At 43.4% G+C, this 24,664-nt stretch overlaps 1 protein-coding gene across 2 annotated transcripts in view; it reads right to left on the bottom strand.

The window, feature by feature from the left end:
- The window catches only part of AGAP3 (ArfGAP with GTPase domain, ankyrin repeat and PH domain 3), a 597,692-nt gene that overhangs the window by 250,096 nt on the left and 322,932 nt on the right, over positions 1–24,664 (bottom strand). The gene's annotated exons all lie outside the window — the stretch shown is intronic.

The raw sequence follows: 24,664 nt of genomic DNA, 5'->3' as shown, positions 1-24,664 counted from the left end.
GAGAACAGTATCGAAAATTGAATAAATAAATAGTGTGAAAAGATTGAGTCTCTCATAACCAGAGCTGGTATTGTGACATCATAATGTCTCATTCCACCAATAAGAGCCAACCTCATCGGTGATGTCACAACGGCTTCATTGTCTGCTACATTTTGATTTCTAGAGTGGCGCAGTCGTTAAAGCCACAGCCTCAGCTGAGCTCCCCTAGGAGAACAGTATCGAAAATTGAACAAATAAATAGTGTGAAAAGATTCAGTCTCTCATAACCAGAGCTGGTATTGTGACATCATAATGTCTCATTCCACCAATAAGAGCCAACCTCATCGGTGATGTCACAACGGCTTCATTGTCTGCTACATTTTGATTTCTAGAGTGGCGCAGTCGTTAAAGCCACAGCCTCAGCTGAGCTCCCCTAGGAGAACAGTATCGAAAATTGAATAAATAAATAGTGTGAAAAGATTCAGTCTCTCATAACCAGAGCTGGTATTGTGACATCATAATGTCTCATTCCACCAATAAGAGCCAACCTCATCAGTGATGTCACAACGGCTTCATTGTCTGCTATATTTTGATTTCTAGAGTGGCGCAGTCGTTAAAGCCACAGCCTCAGCTGAGCTCCCCTGGGAGAACAGTATCGAAAATTGAATAAATAAATAGTGTGAAAAAATTCAGTCTCTCATAACCAGAGCTGGTATTGTGACATCATAATGCCTCATTCCACCAATAAGAGCCAACCTCATCAGTGATGTCACAACGGCTTCATTGTCTGCTACATTTTGATTTCTAGAGTGGCGCAGTGGTTAAAGCTACAGCCTCAGCACCCTGAGGTTGTGGGTTCAAACCCACGCTGCTCCTTGTGACCCTGGGCAAGTCACTTTATCTCCCCATTGCCCCAGGTACATTAGACAGATTGTGCGCCCCTCAGGACAGACAGGGAAAAATGCTCAAGTACCTGAATAAATTCAAGTAAACTGTTCTGAGCTCCCCTGGGAGAACAGTATCGAAAATTGAATGAATGAATGAATACATGCTCTCGCCATTCAGGCCATCTACAGCACACTTTTTCCCTTCAATTTGTTCCACATTCCCTAATTTTTTCTTCTTCCTTGGTCCTCCTTGTCCTCTTTCCTTCCTTCCCTCCCTATAATCTTTTCCCCTTTTCCAGACATAATTGAATGCTTTCTATTTGGGAGCAGGGAGCTCAATAGCTCTGCTCCACTCCCTACTACTACTATTTATCATTTCTATAGTGCTGAAAGTCGGATGCAGCGCTGTACATTTAACATTCAATAGACGGGCCCTGCTCAGAAGAGCTTACAATCTAATTTGGGCAGACAGACAGGACATCACAGGGATGGGGAGTTTCTGGTAGAAGGTGATAAGAGTTGAAAGCAGCTTCAAAGATGTGGGCTTTTTGCTTGTTTTGAAAACTGCTAGAAAGAAGGGTGCAAATAAGAGGGACTTAACGGATAGAGTTTATAGGGGGGGGGGGCTACAGAGTGAATGCACTTGTAAGTCAATAAGAGGAGTTGGAAATGTATTGGGGAGCCAATGAAGTGACTTCAGAAAGGGGGGAATGTGAGTGTGGTGGCTCTCACCGAATACGAGTCATGCAGCAGCATTTTGAACAGATTGAATGGGAGAGAGACAGTTGAGCACAAGACCTGATGGCATCCATCCAAGGGTCATCAAGGAACTGAAAGGGACCATAGCTGAACTGCTTCAACTAATAGCCAATCGTCGATCAAATCGGGAAAGATTCCGGAGGACTGGAAAGTGGCGAATGTTATGCCGATCGTCAAGAAAGGTTCGAGACGGGATCCGGGAAACTACGGACCGGTGAGTCTGATCTCAGTACTGTGAAAGATGGTAGAGACGCTGATAAAGGACCGAATCATTGATCACCTTGACGGACACAATCTGATGAGGACCAGCCAGCACGGCTTCAGCAAAGGCAGATCTTGTCTGACAAACTTGCTGCACTTCTTCGAGGGAGTAAACAGGCAGATAGACAAGGGTGACCTGGTCGACATTGTATATCTGGATTTTCAGAAGACGTTCGACAAGGTCCCAGATGAACGACTACTTTGAAAAATTGCGAGCAATGGAATCAAGGGTGAAATACTCATATGGATTAAAAACTGGCTGGAACATAGGAAGCAGAGAGTGGGGGTAAATCGACAATACTCGGACTGGAAAAGCGTCACCAGTGGAGTGCCGCAGGGTTCAGTTCTTGGACCCGTGCTCTTCAACATATTTATAAACAACCTGGAAATTGGTACAACAAGTGAAGTGATTAAATTTGTAGACGTTACAAAGTTATTCAGAATAGTGAAGATGCAGATGGTTTGTGAAGACCTGCAACAGGACATAAAACACGCTCGAGAAATGGGCTGCGACATGGCAAATGAGGTTTAACTGGATAAGTGTAAGGTGATGCATGTCAGTAACAAAAATCTTACACACGAATACAGGATGTCCAGGGCAGTACTTGGAGAGACCCCTCAGGAAAGAGTCTTGGGAGTACTGGTCGACAACTCAATGAAGCTGTCTGCGCAATGTGCGGCGGCGAAAAGGCGAACAGAATGCTAGGCTTGATTAAGAAAGGGATCACAAACATATCTGAAAAGGTTATCATGCCGCTGTATCGGGCCATGTTTCGCTCTCACCTGGAGTACTGCGTTCAGCACTGGTTGCCGTACATGAAAAAGGACATGGTACTGCATGAAAGGGTCCAGAGAAGAGCGACTAAAATGGTTAAGGGGCTGAAGGAGTTGCCAAACAGCGAGAGATTAGAGAAACTGGGCCTCTTCTTCCTTGAAAAGAGGAGACTGGGAGGGGACATGATCGAAACATTCAAGGTACTGAAGGGGATAGACTTAGTAGATAAGGACAGGTTGTTCACCCTCTCCATGGTAGGGAGAACGAAAGGACACTCTCTAAAGTTGATAGGGGATAGATTCTGTACAAACGTAAGGAAGTTCTTCACCCAGAGAGTGGTAGAAAACTGGAACGCTCTTTCAGAGTCTGTTGTAGGGGAAAATACCCTCCAAGGATTCAAGACAAAGTTGGACAAGTTCCTGCTCAATTGGAAAGTACGCAGGTGAGGCTGGGCTCATTTAGAGCACTGGTCTTTGACCTAGGGGCCGCCACGTGAGCGGACTGCTGGCACGATGGGCCACTGGTCTGACCCAGCAGTGGCAATTCTTATGTTCTTATGTAACCCAGTGCCAATTTTTTTTTTTTTACCTCCTGTGAGATATACTGGGGAATAATATTTTTTAATTTTTGAACAGCTACTTACCATTACCCCTCAGTTCAATTCCTGGCAATAGCTTCTCTCAATACCAGAGCTGCTATGAGAAAGTAAAGTTTAAGATCATGGCATTCCCTTGCCCACTGCTTCTAATGAAGAAGGGATGGAGTCTTGAGTTGGCAGTGGTAGAGAAGAGAATCGATAAGAGGGGCTTGCCCGATGAGCGGAGACCACAGGGGGAGCATAAGTGAGGAGAGATATCGGGGGGCTTTAGAGTGAATGCACTTGCAAGTCAGCAAAAGCTTTAACCACACTGCGCCACACACTCCACTCCCCCCCCCCCAAGTCACCTTCTGGAACAGGATTTATCATAGCCATATCTAGCAGCTGGCAAACAGCGGCCTGCATGCACATGGCTCTCTCTGGCTGTCCTGTAGGCGAAGCCAGGAAGCAATTCGACGGAGGTCAGTAAAAGTCCAGTCTGAGGCCTTCATTGAGGACATCTAGTACCCACCAGTCCAAAGTCACCTGCTGCCACTCTGTCAGGAAGGCCGAGAGTCACTCCCCGACCCAAGGGAGATGTGCCATAGGCCTGGTATCAGAACTGCTTTTTTGAGGGGGCAGGAGAACATTTGTTGGTAGATTACTGTCGGGCCGGACCTCCAAAGCAAGGTCTGGAAGAGGCTCTGAATCGGCGTACTGATGAATGCGCTGGAAGGGACAAAAATTCAGCCATCCCAAGCCCCAGGCAGGGCGAGGCATTGAGCCCGGAAGGACCTTAGGCTGACGGTCCTGAACACTGGCCATCCAAACCTTGGCCAAATAAGAGAATACCTTTACAGGGAAACCTGCTCAGTGTGGCCTTGAAAATCCAAAGAATTCTTCTGGTTGACACTGAATAAGCTCCTAGCTTAGCAAAGACTTTTGTCATGTCATAGAAACATAGAAGATGACGGCAGAAAAGGGCCACAGCCCATCATGTCTGCCCACTCCAACAACCCTACCCCCTTGAATTTACCCCCCTAGAGATCCCACATGTGTATCCCATTTTCTTTTAAAATCCGGCACGCTGCTGGCCTGAATCACCTGAAGGGGAAGTTCATTCCAACGATCGACCACCCTTTCGGTGAAGAAGAACTTCCTGGTGTCGCCATGAAATATCCCACCCCTGATTTTCAGCGGATGTCCTCTTGTGGCCGAGGGACCTTTAAAAAAGAAGATATCATCCTCCACCTCAATACGGCCGGTGATATATTTAAATGTCTCTATCATGTCTCCTCTCTCTCTACGTTCTTCGAGTGAATATAGCTGCAATTTATTCAGCCTTTCTTCATACGGGAGGTCTTTGAGTCCCGAGACCATCCTGGTGGCCATTTTTTGAACCGACTCAACTCTCAGCATCCGCCCAGCAATTTATTCCGGAAACCAGGAAATCCAGGTCCTGGAGTACTACATCCTCAGGATCATGGTGGAGCTTAGAGTGACATGCACGGGTGACAAAGGAGGTGGCCGCTTGAGGATGAAATCCATATGCCTGTCCTGAACATCTTTCAGGACTACCTCTCTATCAGACGGTAAGGAAGTGCGCTTAGTGACCTAAGCCACCGCCGAAACTACTTCAGCGGAGAGAAATGTGTAAAAAATGCCGATGTCATTTGGTAATACCTCGTTATGGCTCAAGCGCAGTGCAAGGGACCCACCTGGAAATTCCAGACCTCTGAAGATCTGGACCAAATCTGGAGTATCCGGAAAAGGACGCTGAGAGCAATCTTTGAAAAGCTCAGAAGAGAACAGCCCACATGGACAGGAGCTGACTGCAAGTTCAATTCCCGCAGGGATTCCAACCTGAAAACCGTAAGACGGCTTGACTTAAGCAATCTGCATACAGACGTGTCTCTGCCCTGACCCGGGTCCCACACTGATCTTAAACACACAGGTCAGCTAAGGTAGCCACAGCGGCCAGTGCTGACGAGATGCCTTGATGCACCAAAAAGATGGAAAGAGATGCGGACAAACTAGCGGGCTTTGCCTGCCTAATCTCTGGGGTCCCCAACAGTGACTTTCTGGAAGCCAGTGAAGGAAAAGAGCCCAACTACAGGGCTAGTGGCTTAGGGGAACCACAGGCATGTTTTTTAACATGCCTGAGAATAATCCTCACAAAACCTGGGGGAAAAATATCCCCTGCGGCCAGGACCACTCTGTGCGCATCCAGCGTATACTGTTCTTTCCGATTATTAATCCCCAAATTCATTACTCTGCTTTTCTTTGCATTGAGTTTTAGTTGCCAAATATTAGACCATTCCTCTAACTTTTGTAGATCCTTTTTCATGTTTTCTACTCCCTCCTCGGTGTCTACTCTGTTACAAATCTTGGTATCATGAACAAAAAGCAAACCTTTCCTTCTAACCCTTCAACAAAGTCGCTCACAAACATATAGAACAGGATTGGCCCCAGCACCAAACCCTGAGGAACTCCACTACTCACCTTTCCTTCCTCCGAGAGACTTCCATTAACCACCATCCTCTGGTGTCTGTCCGTCAACCAGTTTCTAATCCAGTTCACCACTTTCTGAGCTGCAAGTGTGGAGTTGTTGGCCAAGTCATTTGTTCCCAGATGGATAACATCAGCTTTAGATTTCTTAGTTTCTTCCATGATTATAGACAGTATTTGTTGGGTACTCCTAGTAGCTGAGGATCCTGGGAGACGCTTCTCTATTTTACATAACATAACATCATACTTATAAACCGCATAATAGTAAGTTCAATGCAGTGAACCAAAGATTTAAAATAACAACCTAAGGATGATTTAAATTAGTTCGCTAAATATTTTGAAGAAAGATGCGTTTTCAATTGAGTTCTATTAGGAGCAAGCACTACGCAACAATGGCCTAAATTCCCTGTCATAGAAAGCAGCCTGAAGTGCTAGTGTATGTTCCAAGGATTTTTTGCTCTTACAACCTTGAGCAGACAGAAAATTAAACAATGCATGTGATTCTCTTCTATGTTTATGGAATGCTATGAGAATTCTATAGGTCATATAGTTTGGAGCAATACCATATGCAACTTTGTAACAAAGACAACCCAGCTTAAACAAAAGACACGTCTCCACTGGAAGCCAATGCAACTCACAGTAGAAAGGAATCACATGATCATATTTCTTTAGACCATAAATTAATTTGACCCCCGTATTTTCAATCAATCTAAGCTTAGCCATCTCTTTCTTGGTACATGGCAAGTATACACTGTTACAATAGTCAAGAAGGCTTAGAAGTAACAACTGAACTAAAAGTTTAAAGGCCGGAAACTCAAAATAGGATTTTATGGTACGCAGCTTCCACAATGTGTAATAATCCTTTTGCACCACAGCATCTACTTGCTTTTTTTGTGGTCAGGGTGTTGATCTATAATAACTCCCAATATTTTAATTGTTGGATTGAACTTATAAATCCACTCAATTTGTAGCATCTTTTAATCAATGTTAACCGGCAGAACATTGTTAAATACACTCAATCTGTAACATCTTTTAATCTTGTAAACCGCATAGAACTTCATGGTCCTGCGGTATATAAACTGTTATATTATTATAATAGAGTGTTGAGTTTATAGTAATTGATGGTTCATGTAAAATTCTAGGTGGAGACGCAACAAAGAATTTGGTCTTAACATGATTTAATTTGAATTAAATTTTTGCATCCATGATTCCATCAGTTTCAGTATAGACTCAATTATTTGGGTAATATGAGATATAGCTGTATTACAAGGAATGATGATCATAATGTCATCGGCATAACTAAACAGTCTACAGCCCAGTTTGTTCAAATGAAACCCCAGAGAAGATAAATACACATTAAATAATATGGGGGAGAGTGGGGAACCTTGAGGGACCCCGCAAGGATTTTTCCAAGCTAAGGAAAGCTGATTGTTAGACTTGACCTGATAGAGTCTTGATCCAAGGAACCCTTTGAATCACGAGAGAACGTTACCTTGCAACCCTAGTGCATCTAGACAGGCCAGTAACTTGGTGTGATCCACCAAGTCAAAGGCGCTACTCAGATCAAACTGAAGAACCAATGCACTACTACCCTTGCTCAAAAGACCATTTAGATCAGTGGTCTCAAACTTAAACCCTTTGCAAGGCCACATTTTGGATTTGTAAGTACTTGGAGGGCCTCAGAAAAATAGTTAATGTCTTATTAAAGAAATGACAATTTTGCACGAGGTAAAACTCTTTATAGATTATAAATCTTTTCTTTTGGCTAAGTCTTAATAGTAATATTGTAATTTATAGCTAAAGAGACATCTGATCAAGGAACTGTTTTATTTTACTTTTGTGATTATGATAAAACATACCGAGGGCCTCAAAATAGTACCTGGCGGGCTGCGAGTTTGAGACCACTGATTTAGATGATCTAACATTGTAGCTATCACCGTTTCTGTACTATAATAAGTTCTGAAGCCAGATTGAGAATCATGGAGCAAGGAATGTTGCGCCAGATATTTCATCAACTGAATTTGGACCAAATCCTCCACAATCTTTACAAAAAATGGGATTGATGCCACAGATCTACAGTTGGCTGGTAATGAAATAGATTCATTCTTATTCTTAATTATTGGAGTAATAATTATATTACCCTCCTCTTGTGGAAATTTTCCTGCCTTCAAAGAATCAAATAGTCAATCCAATAATTTTAATTTAAAGCTTAAAGATGCCGCTGTCATAAAGGCAAAATGATTTCATGTATCTACAGAATAGTTTAGTAAAATCCTCCCAATATGGGTCTTCAAATGAAGACCAATACAATCTGCATGGACCTCGATTTCATTCATATTTAAATGAGACTCAAAATTTCCCAGACAAAATAAACAAGAAGGTCTCAGGTTTAAGACTTTGGAACTGAAGAAATTTGCTACATCAAAAGTAATCCTAAGGATTGTGTATTTTGAGTCACATTAAACACTATATTAACTAGTTGAACTAATTTCTTTACACCAATGCTTGTAGTACCGACTTTTGCTGAGTAGTAGACTTTTTGTTTCTCCATTAATAGTTTCTTATAATTTCTAACTTCCTTCCTCTAATGTTCTTTATCTAAAGCTGCTTTGGATTTTATCCATTTTCTTTCAAAACGACGCACAGTATGTTTCATCTCTAGTAATTCTGTGTCATACCATTTTTTTGTGTCATCAGCTCGTCTTTTTATAGTATGTTTAGGAGCAGTTTCATCTAGGATGTTATTACAAAATTTTTTCCAATCCAATGGAAAATTATGAATATTGCCATCTGGTAATAATTCAGCCCTCTGACAAAATTCAGTTGCATTAGGTGGTTTTCTGACAGAAATTTCTGATTTTTGCGACTTAGGTATGACGTTCAATTTCTTAGTCCATCCCAATGAAAAATAATAAATAAAATGGTCTGACCAAAGTATTGGCAGCCATCTGCCCTCTTTTAACAAAATTGAAGGAATGGACCCTGACTTGGTCGCTAATGATGACCTCCTACATGAGTTTGTTGTGATGGTTGTGGAAAAGAAAAATCCAAAGAAGATAAAAATGTCATAAGATCAGCAGCATTCTGATCCGATTCAACCTCCAAATGTAAATTAATATCTCCCAATAATAAACACTGGAGTGGTAAGTGAATTAAAAACAAATTCAAAATAATGCTCCTTAACTTGGGCCCATGATCCTGGTGGCATATAAAACAAGATTCAGTTTAAAGAGTCTTGTGAATCTTTTCTATTGAGGGTACAGGAAATCATTTCCAGATTTTGTTTGGGCAGTGAGTCCTGTACTTTAAAATTAAAATTCTCTTGTAATATAATGGCAATACCGGAACAATTTTATAGTGCACTGGAAGTAAATCATTAATGACAGGATCATCATTAAATACACAAGTTAGATTTTGATCTGTGATCCAATCCTTAATAATTTGAGCTTTACCTCTAATTGATCGTGCGTTAACATAAGCGCAGTTGATACTAAACTCCTTTAGTGAGGAAACTTTAGAATTATTAATAGTAATTGTTCTCAGTACACGCTATTCTCAAAAATTTCCTCCTCTTTATTATACTAAGTCCCTCTAAACTTTCTCTATACTGTCCTGTATCCCTCACTGGAGTTCCTTCTCTATACCATTCCCTGTAAACCGTGCCGAGCTCTACGAGTGTGGAGATGATGCGGTATACAAACTTAAGGTTTAGTTTAGTTCAGTCTTTTAGGGAAAGTCTTAGAATACCTAAAAGAGGTTGGTGAATTTTTATAGGAAGTAGAAAGGACTTTCCATAATTGGGTAAAATAGAAATCGCCTGTTGCTCAGAGTAAGCAGCTTTGCATGGCGAGTTATCTACTGACAATAACTCTAAGGATAGAGTATTAACATTCTTAAGTCGATCTAAAAATAGTAATAGTAAAATAATTTTAACAAAATACATTTTGAATAGTATAAAAACTTAATGGAGTTTAAAATAGAAATTTAAAACTAGTGCGAATCCAATCCAGTTACATAGGTATCACTGACTAAAAACCTACCAAATCATTTGAGGTAGTAAATTTAGACTGAAAAATTTAAACGATTGATTAGCAGATATAAATTCATAGATTAGAACAAACCTGAGCTTGTTATAAGCAACATCAAGAATTGTTTAGATACAATGAACTCCAGCACTGCCCTCCTGTGATGTCACAGGGAGGCGAAGTTTCAGTGGAGATCCAGAGGAGACAGGTAACAACGCTGGAAAGTTAGCTTAAGCAGCCCCAAAAGTCCAAAAGCAGCAATAAAATGCAAAGTCACAGCAAGAATTCCTGTTCACAGTCAATGCTCATTGTGTTTTAATGTTAATGCCTCTGATCAAAGAATCCCCTAAAAGCAATCATTTATTGGATTGAGGGTTCTTACTCTTCCTTTCTGAGTGCCTTCACTGGTTCTAGTTTGATTTCAGGTCTTGAGCACTGCAATGCTCTAATGGAGCAAAAGAATTCTGTAGGTGCAAGCTGAAGAACATCAGAACATAACAATTGCCGCAGCTGGGTCAGACCAGTGGTCCATCGTGCCCAGCAGTCCACTCACGCGGCAGCCCTTAGTTCAAAGACCAGTGACCTGAGTCTAGCCTTACCTGCGTACGTTCCGGCTCAGCAGGAACTTGTCTAACTTTGTCTTGAATCCCTGGAGGGTGTTTTCCCCTATGACAGATTCCAGAAGAGCATTCCAGTTTTTTACCACTCTTTGGGTGAAGAAGAACTTCCTTACGTTTGTACGGAATCAATCCCCTTTCAACTTTAGAGAGTGCCCTCTTGTTCTCTCTACCTTGGAGAGGGTGAACAACCTGCCTTTATCTACTAAGTCTATTCTCTTCAGTACCTTGAATGTTTTGATTATGTCCCCTCTCAATCTCCTCTGCTCGAAGAAGAGGCCCAGTTTCTCTAATCTTTCGCTGTACGGCAGCTCCTCCAGCCCCTTAACCATCATAGTTGCTCTTTTTTTGGACCCTTTCGAGTAGTACCATGTCCTTCTTCATGTACGGCGACCAATGCTGGATGAAGTACTCCAGGTGAGGGAGCACCATGGCCTGGTACAGCGGCATGATAATCTTCTCCGATCTGTTCGTGATCCCCTTCTTTATCATTCCTAGCATTCTGTTTACCCTTTTCGCTGCCGCCGTAAATTGCATGAATGGCTTCGATTTGTCAATCAGAACTCCCAAGTCCCTTTCCTGGGAGGTCTCTCCAAGAACCGCCCCGGACATCCTGTATTCGTGCATGAGATTTTTGTTACCGACATGCATCACTTTACACTTATCCACGTTGAACCTCATATCTGCCTTGTCGATGCCCATTCCTCAAGCCTGATTATGTCATGTTGCAGATCTTCGCAATCCCCCTGCATCTTCACTACTCTGAATAACTTCATATCGTCTGCAAATTTAATCACATCGCTCGTCGTACCTATGTCCAGATCATTTATAAAGATGTTGAAGAGCATGGGTCCAAGCACTGAGCCCTGCGGCACCCTACTGGTGACGCTCTTCCAGTCCGAGAAATGTTCATTTATCCCCACTCTCTGTTTCCTATGCTCCAGCCAGTTTTTTTTATCAGTGCGAGTATTTCACACTCGATTCCATGACTTGCAATTTTCCAAAGTAGTCGTTCATGCGTAACCTTGTCAAACACCTTCTGGAAATCCAGATATATAATGTCGACCGGTTCGCCCTTGTCTATCTGCTTGTTTACTCCCTCGAAGAAGTGCAGCAAGTTTGTCAAACAAGATCTGCCTTTGCTGAAACCGTGCTGGTTGGCCCTCATCAGACCGTGTCCGTCAAGGTGATCAATGATGCGTTCCTTTATCAGTGCCTCTACCATTTTTCCCGGTACCGATGTCAGACTCACCGGTCTGTAGTTTCCCGGGTCTCCCCTCGAATCTTTTTTGAAGATCAGTGTAACATTCGCCACCTTCCAGTCCTCTGGAATCTTTCCTGATTTGATCGACAGATTGGCTATTAGCTGAAGCAGTTCTGCTATAGTCCCTTTCAGTTCCTTGATGACCCTCGGATGGATACCATCCGGTCCTGGGGATTTATCGCTCTTAAGCCTATCAGTCTGCTTGCATACCTCTTCTAGACTGACCTTTAACCTTGTCAGTTTCCCTTTTTTGCTTCCAGCATATAGCCTGATGGGTTCCGGTATGCTGTGTATATCCTCTTCGGTAAATATAGACGTAAAAAATGTGTTCAGTTTGTTGGTGATTGCTTCGTCTTCCTTTAGCGCTCCCTTTATTCCTTGGTCATCCAGCGGTCCCACTGTTTCCTTTGCAGGTCGTTTCCCCTTAATATATCGAAAGAATGGCTTGAAGTTTTTCGCCTCCTTGGCTATTTTCTCCTCGTAGTCTCTTTTGGCCCCTTTTACCGCCTTACGGCACCTGCCTTGATGTAGTTTGTGCTTATTTCAGTTTTCATTTGTTTTTGACCTTTTCCATTCCTTAAACGAAGTTTTCTTGTCTCTGATCGCTACCTTTACCTCTACAGTGAGCCACGCCGGTTCTTTGTTCTTTTTTGATCCCTTGTTAATACGCGTTATATAAAGATTTTGTGCCTCGGTGACCGTATCCTTAAAAAGGGACCAAGCTTGTTCTAGCATTTTTATAGTGTTCATCCTCTTCTTAATCTGTGTCCAGATGGTGCGCCTTGGAACTAAATTGCCGAGGCTCCTTCAGTGATATCTTTGAATGTGGCTTTTGCAAGACTCCTGAAGCAGCCTCGGTGAAACAAGGAAGTTCCCTGTCGGGTCCTGTAGTGAAGACACCATTTCAAGTTCTGCTGTTTGGGGTATCGTGGCACAAGAGGCATGAGATAACCGGCAGCTAAGGATCTGTTTTTTGCCATCTCATGCGCTGAGTTGAATCTGTGCCTGTTAGTGATTTTTGAACTTTCCCTGCATTTTCCAAGACTTTTGGATGTTTCACTCTCCAAGTGGGGAGTGGCTACCACTGATACTCGATTCAGTGAACATTTTGATTCAGAAAAACAGAGCCCATACGAGAGAAAGTGGAGTTTTTTGAGCCCATGAAGCTGAACTGAAGCTTTTTCAACGCTTTCTTTTTCTTTGCTGGTTCTCTTGTGCTCCTTCCCTCTGCTTCTGCTTTGAATTTAGTGTGTGGTGTATTTCCTCTATCTGTGAGTTATTATTTGGCAGTACTGAGTGGAATTGTAGATATATTTGTTTATATAATATGAGTTTTATTACTTGCTGATTTTGCATACTCTTCCCTATTAATTTGGTAATTGAAATCACCCATTATTATAGTGTTGCCCAATTCTCCAGCTTTTCTAATCTCTGAAAACATTTTTTCATCTGTCTGCTCATTTTGTCTTGGGGGACGGTAGTATAACCCAACCTTTATATTCCTTTCCTTCACACAAGGAATTTCAATCCATATGGATTCCACACTGCTATCTAAGATAGACAAATTTAACTAAAACAGTGACAGAACTTACTCAATGAAAACCTCAAAATATGGCAGAAAAACACCTCAAATTAGCAGCATGTGAAAGCTGAGGTCGTTATCTCTGCAGAAAAATGGCAACTGACAAGGTGTCATATGAAAGAAGCAGCCACAAAGGCATGTGCGTGGTTTGTTGTTCCCATGAAGGGGAACATCAGATGATCTCCCCAGATCCTGTTTGTCCTCGGAGAAATAATTACTATAAAAGTATCTTGTGTGTGAGAGGGAAAGTTTACGCTTGAGAAAGAACAGGAAAGCCCCAGAGACCTTTGAAAGTTTAACACTGCCGAAGGCCCTGTCCATCCTAGGCAAAAGCCTCCCTCTGCAGTCTGAAAGTGGTCAGCAGCCTCCTTCCTTTATTGCAGCCCATAAAACACTAATTCTTCCTGCAGCCTCCTCACTAATTACCCAGCCAGCTCTCTCATTTCACTTTATGACTGGAATTAACAGTGAGTTCAGAGCGTGTAAAGCTATTAAGATGTGTGATTAAGCCACATTCAATTAGTTTCTACAAACAATTTAATTGATGTTGCAGATAGAATTAACAGAAGGTGATTGTGTGAATGCCTTGGATGGCTCGAATAGAGGCAACTCTACATACATAGATTCAGGCTTGTGCAAAATCCAGCACCCGCACTCTTAGGGCTCCTTTTACAAAGGTGCGCTAGCGGCTAGCATGTGCGGCATTTTAAGCAGGCGGTAGTTTATCGGCTAGCATACCTTCGTAAAAGGAGCCCTTAGAGAACATTCATAGGATGTAAATGTGCATTATATACATACACCTATTAAAATGGCAGTAAACTATCAGAGCACTCATATTTCCTACCAAGTTTGACTTGCCTTAACCTCTTTCTCAATTAGATATTTACCAAAGGTTTTTTATAATATTGTCACTACTTTTGTTTTAACCAACTGATTATATTCAGGAATAATATTCAAAATAAAAGGCTCACGTTTATGCATGAAACGATCTTCATACACAAACAGTAGCAGAAAATATTCCAGTCTTGGGTAATCTCCTGGGGCCTGGCACACAGTTAAAGCTCTCCTTTCTCGTTTTTCATACTCACCATTATTGTGTCTGAAAGGCAGTATATCAACTCAAATCAACTAATAATCACAACTCATCAGGAGAATATTTCTCACCTTATAATAAAAACTACTTAAAGAAAACTTCCAGACTACAAAGAATACAACATAAGAACATAACACTTTCCAAACTGGGACACAGCAAAGGTCCATCAAGCCCAGTAGTCTGATTCTAACAGTGGCCAACCCAGGTCCCAAGTAGCAAAACAGATTCTATGATGCTTATCCTAGGAATAAGTAGTGGATTCTCCCCAAACCATCTCAATAATGGCCTCTGGACTTCTCTTTTAGGAAATTATCCAACCTTTTTTAAACCCTGGTAAGCTAACTGATTTCGATCACCTGCAACGAGCTCCAGGTGTAGGTGATCGAGGCAAACAGCGTGCAAGAATTTAAGAGCAAATGGGATGCCCATGGGTTAAGCCAGGGAACCTGTCACCAGGAGTGGGATCCCTAGGATAGTAGACTTGGGGGTGGGTCAGTAGAGTGGGCAGACCTGATGGGCTATGGCCCTTATCTGCCGTCATCTTCTATGTTTCTATGAACTGCCAAATTGGGACCGAGCAAAGGTCCATCAAGCCCAGTATCCTGTTTCCAACAGTAGTCAACTCAGGTCCCAAGTAGTAAAACAGACTTTATGCTGCTTATCCTAGAAATAAGCAGTGGATTTTTCCTAACCATCTCAATAATGGCCTCTGGATTTCTCTTTTAGGAAATTATCCAAACCCTTTTTAAACGCCGCTAAGCTAACTGATTTCACCACATTCGCTAACAACTAATTCCAGAGTTTAATTACACATTGTGTGAAGAAATATTTTCTCTGGTTTATTTTAATCTACTACTTAGTAGTTTCATCGCATGTTCCCTAGTCCTAGTATTTTTGGAAAGAGCGATTCACATCTATCCTTTCCACTTCACTCAGTATTTTAGTGATCTCCATCAAATCACCCCTGAGCTGTCTCTTCTCAAAGCTGAAGAGACCTAGCCACTTTAGCCTCTCAGAGAGAAGTCGTCCCATCCCTTTTATCATTTTTTTCGCCCTTCTCTGTACCTTTTCTAATTTTGCTATATATTTTTTTGATACAGTGACCAAAACTGCACACAGTATTCGAGGGCATTATAACATTTTCATCTTTGCTTTCCATTCCTTTCCTGGTAATTCCCAATACAATGGTAACTCGGTTTACGAGTGCACCGGTTTACGAGTGTTTTGCAAGACGAGCAAAACATTCGCATAATTGGCGCCTCGGAAACTGAGCTTGCCTTGATTTGCGAGCGGCATCCCCCGCGATCCGGCACCCTCCCCCCAGCAATCCGGCATCCCCCCGCTCGCGTCACATCCACCGCCGCAATCTGAAATCCCTCAGCACCCACCCAAATACGCTGCTTACCCCCATCTGGCCGCCGGCACCAGCACCGGCACCAACGCACAGGACATGCCGGTGCTGGAAAATCTGTGTCTTCTTCTTTGCTGGGCCTTGAGCATCTGCGCATGCTCAAGGCCTTCAAGTTCACGCTCTCTCCGAGATTCTCGGAGTACTGGAGTACTGTGTGCAATTCTGGAGGCCGCATTATCGCAAGGATGTGCTGAGACTGGAGTCGGTGCAAAGAATGGCCACCCGGATGGTCTCGGGACTCAAGGATCTATCATACGAAAAACGGCTTGACAAATTGCAACTATACTCGCTCGAGGAGCGCAGAGAGAGGGGGGACATGATTGAGACATTTAAGTACATCACGGGACGGGTCGAGGTGGAAGAGGATATCTTCCTTCTCAGGGGACCCTCGACCACAAGAGGACATCCGCTCAAACTCAGGGGAGGGAAGTTTCGTGGAGATGCAAGGAAGTACTTCTTCACGGAGAGAGTGATCGAGCATTGGAACAAGCTTCCAGTGCAGATGATCGAGGCACGCAGCATCCCAGACTTCAAGAACAAGTGGGATACCCATGTGGGATCCCTACGGGGTCATGCCAAGGGATAGGGTCACTAGGACTTGAATGAGCGGGTCAGTAGAGTGACAGTATAATTACAATTATACTTAAGGGGTCAGAAGACTTAAGGGGGTGGGTAAATAGTGTGGGCAGACTTGATGGGCTATATGGCCCTTATCTGCCGTCATCTTTCTATGTTTCTATGTTTCTAAGTATCTTACGGGCCGCATCGAGGCGGAGGAAGATATCTTCTTTTTCAAAGGTCCCACGACAACAAGAGGGCATCCGTTGAAAATCAGGGGCGGGAAACTACGAGGTGACACCAGGAAATTCTTTTTCACTGAAAGAGTGGTTGATCGCTGGAATAGTCTTCCACTACAGGTGATTGAGGCCAGCAGCGTGCCTGATTTTAAGGCCAAATGGGATCGGCACATGGGATCTATTCACAGGGCAAAGGTAGGGGAGGGACATTAAGGTGGGCAGACTAGATGGGCCGTGGGCCCTTATCTGCCGTCTATTTCTATGTTTCTATGATCGTGTCCAATTTGCTTTTAATTAGTGTTTCCATGAGTTTGCACACTATTGATGTGAGACTCACCGGTCTATAATTCGCAGCCTCTGCCCTGCAACCCTTTTTATGCAGAGGAACGACATTAGCTAATTTCCAGTCCAGGGGAACTTTCCCCTTACTTAGGGAGAGATTGAATAGCTCAGCCAACGGTTTCACCAGGACATTGCTCAATTCTCTGAGCACTCTTGGGTGCAAATTGTCTGGTCCCATGGCTTTGTTCACCTTGAGTCTTGCCAGTTCACTGTAAACTTCACCTGGTGTGAACTCAAAATTCTGAAACGGGTCTTCTGTGCTTTGTGTTGCCTTCAACTGCGGACCGTGTCCCGGTGCCTCACAGGTGAAGACTGAGCAGAAGTATTCATTCAGTAGTTCGGCTTTATCGGAATCTGCTTCCACGTAACTTCTGTCCGGTCTTCTAAGGCGTACTATCCCGCCTGTGTTCCTTTTTCTGTCACTAATATACCTGAAGAAGGATTTGTCCCCCTTTTTAATGTTTTTTGCCAGAATTTCTTCCACTCGAAGTTTTGCCTCCCTAACTGCCATTTTGACCGCTGTAGACCTGGTCCTATATTCTACTTTTGCCTCTCTTTTCTCCGTGCGCTTGTAGGAGAGAAACGCTTTTTTCTTCTCCTTAATGAGGTGCGAGATCTCCGCGGTGAACCATTGGGGTTTATTGTTTCTTTGCCGTTTATTTACTGATTTTATGAAGCGGCTAGTTGCTTCATGTATGGTTGATTTCAGTGTTAACCACTTAGCTTCTACATCATCGGTTTCAACGTATCCTCAACATTGACACCTAGATCTTTTTCCTAGGTAGTGACTCCTAACACAGAACCCAGCATCATATAGCTAGAGTTTGGGTTCCTCTTTCCCAAAGGCATCACTTTGCACTTGCTCACATTAAACGTCATCTACCAGTTATACACACCAGGAAATGATGTACCAAAACAATTAAAATATACAAAAAAACAATGCAACATATAGGACAGTATTTGCAGTATTCTGGAAAACTGTGCAGGTCCTTTAACACTTAGCTCTCAGTCCATCAATTCCTGTGAACAGGAACAACCACAAAATCATTTACCTAGCAATGTTTTTGGGAGGCTGTCACTAGCCTTCAGTTTGCTGACGAGTTACCAAATATGATAAGAGAAGCAGAAGCCAGGGCTCTAATCTCACTGATGTTGCACTTAAATTTCCATTACTTCACATATAAAACTTTAAAATTAGAAGCCTTCCAGGGACATGAAAATACCTACTAATACTTGAATGTAGAATAATTTGCCTTGAGCCATCTCAATAGCTGATCAGGGATAGATGATAATCAAGAGTTTCACTAGATGTGACTTGGGATTGCTGTGGTGGAAAACGAGAGCTTCATGTGTAAAAGGAAAGGGTTTTCAACGGTTTGCATCCTATTTGAAAAAGGGTGGTAACTGGAAGTGAAGGATCAGAAGTTGTTTGAACAATTAAATGTCCACTATCTATGCTGATGTGCAATTTATTTTTCTTTTTTATTTTGGGCCAGCAATTGGTTGAGCAATTGAATAGGTGTATCAGTGCAATTGAACACTGGATGACGGAAAATGAAAGATTAGGTTCTTACCTTTGCAAATCTTCATTCCTCAACAAGTGCGTAATCAATCCCATCTTGCAAAATCTTTTGTAGGAAGCTTCATTTACATATTTTTGACCCTCCCCTATGACTTCCAGTTGATAGAAAAGCAGACAGTCAAGCCTGCATAGAACACAGAAAGCCTGCGTAGAACACAGGGATACTTCCTGAGAAGCAAGTCTAATCTGCTCATATCATAAAACTGCATAACAATCATGAGCTATTAAGACAGGTTGCAGAAGATGATTGCGTAAGATGGTAGCTATCATTCCTGTTGAGTAGCTCAAGAGCAAGGCTGTAAGACCAAAGCAGTCTAGATCCTGCAGGGCAATGGGACCCTGTGTGAGGAGGTGAGAGTGGCAAGGAAGTTTGAGCCCCTGCCCCAGGTGCAACCAAATCAGGTAGGCATGCCAAAAGGAACCTCGGCCAATCGAGCACCAAGAGAATCACCTGACCCCAGTGCATCTTGATTCTCTACAGAAAGCAGCCAATCATGGGCCACAGAAAGAAGACAGAAGTACATCTTGGGGCCATGGCTGACCATGGTGTCCAAATCTTCACTTCCGGGTTCATAACGGTGGCTGAAGAAACGAGCCGTTGCATTGTTGACTGTCGACATCATCAGGTCAAACATCAGATGTCCCAGTCTCTCTACAATACATTAGAAGGCTCTCAGGGACTGGGACCATTCCCCAGGATCTAGAACTTGACGGCTGAGATAATCCACTTACATGTTTGTCTGCACCTGCTATGTGCGTCACTGAAAGAGCCAGAAGATGCCTTTCCGCCCTGTGAAAAAGCATTTGTGCCTCCTGCCACAGAGGCATGCTTCTGGTGACCCCTTGCCAATTAACTGTCCGAGAAAACTCTGGAGCGCACTCTCGTGCAGGAGCACCAGCCAGATTGCTCAAAGCTCCAGACAACTGATCAACCACTTTCTCTCATAAGGGGACCAACAGCCCTGTACCAGCCTGTCCAAACAAAGCGAACCCCAACTGTAAAGACTGTCATCAAGATCAACCAGACAGAAATCTGGAGGGGAACTCCTCTGGACAGAGAGAGGGTTCAACCACCAGGTTAGACTGTGCCAAGCCTCCGTCATCCAAGGGAACCACACATGCAGTGGATCCCAAGGGAAGATAAGTGCATCTTGCAGCGGGCGCAATTGCACCATCGCTCAAGGAACTACATTGATCATCGTGACCATGGGCCACAGAACTTGCAGGTACTGCCAGGCTGTCGGGTGCCTAAGAGTCCAGAAAGCATATATCAACTGCCGAAGCTTCTCCTGGAATGACTCGGGAAGAAACACTTTGCTCATCCCCATGACGAAACGGGCCCACGGGTATTCCATGTTTGGCATCGGAAAAAGGTGACTCTTCCAAAAGTTGACCACCCAGCCTAGACTCTGAAGCAATTGGACAACCTGTCACACCGCTAGGTGCCCCTCGGTTTCCGACTGGGCTCTGATAAGGTACGTATGGACTTGGATTTTAAGTTTCTGTAGGTGGGCTGCCACCACCACTATCTCCTTGGTAAAGTGTGTAACTTCTGTGCTCTGGAAAAAGGGGATATGAATATAGGCCTTTGTCAAAACCAGAGATGCAAGAAATTCCTCTGGTGCTACCAAGGCGATCACAGACTGCACCATTTTCATTCTGAAATGGGGATCTTTGAGGGACGCATTGACCGCTTTGAGATCCAGGATTGGTCTCCAGTCTTCAGAGCCTCTCTTTGGCAGGATGAAGTACAGTATATTGATTTGGACTCTGGGACAGACTCTATGGCTGCTATGTCCAGCAATCTCTGGACAGTGGCTCAGACCTTAGCATCCAACAATTTGTCTGGGCATCCCCCTGGAGAATCCAGGAAAAATTCAGGAAGAGGCCAATAATACTCGAGTTTGTACCTGTCTCACAGAATGTTCAGCACTCAATGATCTGTGGTAATGTCCATCCACTATACCAGGAAAACCAAGAGCCTCTCTCCAAACTGCAGAAGGTTGATTGAGGGTCTGGCGTCAAAACTGCTTCTTTGGGGTGGAAGTAGGGCAGATTCCTGAAGATTTTGGATGCCTAGCGCTACCAAACCTTGGTTTAGAGATCTGATAAGATCTCTGACCCAAGGGATCTCCAGAGTATTGATGATATCATCTGGAAACATGAAAATTAGAGCGACACTGTCCCCCTAGAGGACCGGGGCATGCTGTCTGGCAAGGATTTAGGTTTCAGTCCTGCACACTAGCCATAAGGTTGTCCAGACCCTTACCAAACAGTAATTGCCCCTTAAAGGGCAGCTTACTAAGGGTCGCAATAGACGATGAATCACTGGACCACTGCTGGATCCATAATATCCAGCGTGCAGAGACAGAGTACCCTGACAGCTTGCTCACCACTCTGAACAAGTCATACAAGCCATATGCCACATAGACCATGCCAGAAACCATAAAGGAAAGATCCTGAAGCATTATAGTGTCAGGATCTTGGCGAAGCTTAGAGCGACAGGATCTAGCAACAATTATTTATTCATTTTTCTACACCGTTCTCCCAGGAGAGTGCAGAACGGTTTACATGAATTTATTCAGGAACTCAAGCATTTTTCTCTGTCTGTCCCAGCAGGTTCACAATTTATCTAATTTACCTGAGGCAATGGGGGATTAAGTGACTTGCCCAGGGTCACCAGGATACTTAGGCTTTAGCTTTAAACACTGCGTCACACTCTCCCAAGCTTCGGCTGTGGAATCAAAAAGCCTTTTCAGCACAAAATCAAGCCTGTGGTCTTGTGTGTCCTTCAACACTACACTGCCCTCACTGCGGAGAGAAGTATACTTAGTGACCTGCATCACCAAAGAATCTACCTTTGCAGAAACAAAATGCTGATTAAAGGCTTCCGCCATCAGATAAAGCTTAGACATGGACCTCCAGTGCCTCCCAGTGCTCCATGAGCATTTTTGCAATGTCTGGATGATCAGGAAACTTATTGATTTTGTTTTCTATCCCATTGTCCCCAAAGAGCTAAGAACAAGTTACAGGTCAAATACACACAATAAACAGTTAACAGGTTATTATTTGCTCTATTATCCTAACTTGATACATATAAGCGGGTCTAATGACAATTACATAATATACAGTTTATAGGTTGCAATTTGCCATAGTTTTCCTTCAGTGCAAGTTATTTTAAATACAAGATATTATTGTAACTGGACACACATTAGGGATCAATACCAATATACATAATGTGCAATTTACAGGTTAAATTTCCATAGCTACCGTAGAAGAATCTGCAATTCAAATTTTTATCCTAAAGTGGCACATACCGGGACCTAGTACCAATATACACTTCTTCGCAATCCACTGGTCATGTGCAGGGGAGTTAGGTGAAGAGGTATGATTTTATTGCTTTCCTAAAGTTGAGGAGTCCTTCAAGGGATCTGATCTATGGGGGCAGTGGATTCCAGTGGCTTGGTATGAAGTGGGAGTAAAAACATCGTTTGGCGGTTTCCAGTTGTAGGGCACATCCAGGGAGCATTTTGAGACATATTTCATCCTCAGCATGTACGGAGGAAGCTTGGCCATCACGTAGCTTGATGCCATGTCATGCAAGGATCTGAACACCAGTATCAGGCCCTTGAAGACACAGTGTTTGGGTACAGGCAGCCCATGAGCCAACGATAAAGCCTGGGAGACAGAGTCACGGCATGAAGGTCTTTTAGAAGTCTGATCACTGCATTTTGAACATGCTGAAAATGTCGTACTTTCTTCACCGTTAGACGTTGAATAGTGCATTGCAGTAATCCATGTGGGAGCGTACCAAGGCATAGAGTAGATGGGTGAAGTCAGACTCTGAAAAGTAGTTTCTTATTTTTCGGTGTTGTCACAGGTAGTAAAATGAGGAAGATATGACCTGAGAAATATGGTTGGAAAGTGACAGGTTGCCATCAAGGAGTATTCCTAGGCTGCACGCTTGGTGTTTCACAGTTATGGTAGATGAGTTCCAACACAGCAAGGGACAGGGACGATCATAGCATTCTTTGTGGATCCAAAGGAGTTCCATCTTGGAGGTGTTTAGTTGTAATTTGTTGAAAGACATCCAGTTTCTGATATCCGAGAGACAGTTTAGGAGTTTTATGATCTGGGCGGCGCAGGTTTCTCCTAGTGGTAGATACAGTTGTATGTCATCTGTGAAGGAGTGGATTTGTATTTGATATTTGTGGGCTATGTCTAGGACAGGTCTAACGTAGAGATTGAATAATAAGGGGGATAGCAGAACCCCCTACGAAACACCGTATTCGATCAGTTTCAGTTTTGATAGTGCATCATTGAGCTGAACACATTGGGATCTGTTATTCAGGAAGGAGGCGAACCATCTTAGTGCGGTGTCTTGGATTCCAATTTCAGAGAGCCATTCAATGAGGAGAGGATTGTCAATAGTGTCAAACCACCGCACTGAGATCCAGCTGCACCAGAAGGACATTATTACCCTTGTCCGTGAGTTTCCAGTAGTCGTTAATGTCAAGGAGGATGGTTTCAGTACTGTGGAATTTCCTGAATCCTGATTGGAAGCCGAATAGTGCTCCTTGTTTGTCGATACTTCAGATTGGAAGGGTGTATATTCTCTTATCCCTCCTAATTCTCTTCACAGTAAATAGTACAACGTTTATAGATCCTCAGAAGTACCACCTAGCACTCAGACAAATTCATTGTGTCAGCCTTTATGTACTATTTCCTCATCAGATCTTCTATACTTTGCTATTAAACTTATAAATACTTTTTTCCACCTTAGTGTATAAATAGTTTAAATACTTAGCTTAAAACTTGTGGTCAAACTTTCAGGGATTTATACCACCAACATGTTTCACCCAAAGGGGTTTTATCAAGCCACCATATCCCTTTCTAAAGCTTAACGCCGCTGTACCCGACCACTGAATAATTAATTCAAAAATCATATATGGAGTGCATTTGGTTTAACACTGATTTTTCCAGGATCTTGGGAGACAAAAGGAGGAAGACTGTGGCTTCATGTTACTCATGAGAGAGCAGTGCACTGTAGAAGAATGGCTAGCCTCCAATTTTAGCTCCTGAAGGGATTCTGAAATAATCCTATCAATGCAGAACATGAAGAAGGACATGGTACTACTCAAAAGGGTCCAGAGAAGAGCGACTAAAATGGTTAAGGGGATGGAGGAGTTGCCGTACAGTGAAAGATTAGTGAAACTGGGCCTCTTCTCCCTTGAACAGAGGAGACTGAAAGGGGACATGATCGAAACATTCAAAATACTGAAGGGAATAGACTTAGCAGATAAGGACAGGTTGTTCACCCTCTCCAAGGTAGGGAGAACGAGAGGGCACTCTCTAAAATTAAAAGGGGAAAGTAAGGAAGTTTATCTTCACCCAAAGAGTGGTAGAAAACTGGAACGCTCTTCAGGAGTCTGTTATAGGAGAAAACACCCTCCAAAGTTGGACAAGTTTCTGCTAAATTGGAATGTACGCATGCAAGGCTGGACTCATTTAGAGCACTGGTCTTTGATCTAAGGGCCGTTGCATAAGCGGACTGCTGAGCACGATGGACCACTGGTATGACCCAGCAGTGGCAATTCTTATGTTCTTATGTTTAAATAGTCTCCCCAAGATCAGGAGCAACTCCCAGATCTGGATCCTGAAGATCTGTGACTGCAGCTAAATCCCCCAGTGTGGAGATGCCAGTCAAAGGCATGGTCACATCATCTGGATCATCTGAATCATCCATCGGAGGATTGCCCCTCTGCCTCTGCTGGAGACCCGTGACCTGGGAAGGAGGAATCCCCAACACTAAAAGACACGCCATTTTAGGCGGATGTGGGCAAATTTCTTGGCTAGATAAGCCTGAAAGAGCATATTAATAAACTCTGGGGAGAAACCCTGATCCTGAGGGACAGCTGCCTCCTGTGAGTACTTCTTGGAACTCTTGGAGAATTTGCAGGCTTTAGATGTGGAATCAAGGCTGTATTTCGCTTGGGACGCACTTGTGCTGCTCCCAGGCCCATTTTTGTGTTTTTCGACTGGCATCGGATGGAATGAGCGGTAGAACCCCCAAAGGAGCAGAGGGGGTTAAAACCTACACCACTTCACTCCCCTCATGCGCTGTGCGGCATGTGGAACACGGATGCTCGCATGTCAGCCATCCGCCACAAATGAGGCATGAATCCAAAGTACAGTGGTACCTTGG

The sequence above is a fragment of the Geotrypetes seraphini genome, chromosome 2 (assembly GCF_902459505.1).
Source record: "Geotrypetes seraphini chromosome 2, aGeoSer1.1, whole genome shotgun sequence".
NCBI lineage: Eukaryota > Metazoa > Chordata > Amphibia > Gymnophiona > Dermophiidae > Geotrypetes > Geotrypetes seraphini.
The sequence above is the reverse complement of the archived record's forward strand: the minus strand, read 5'-3'. Positions and strand labels throughout refer to the sequence as shown.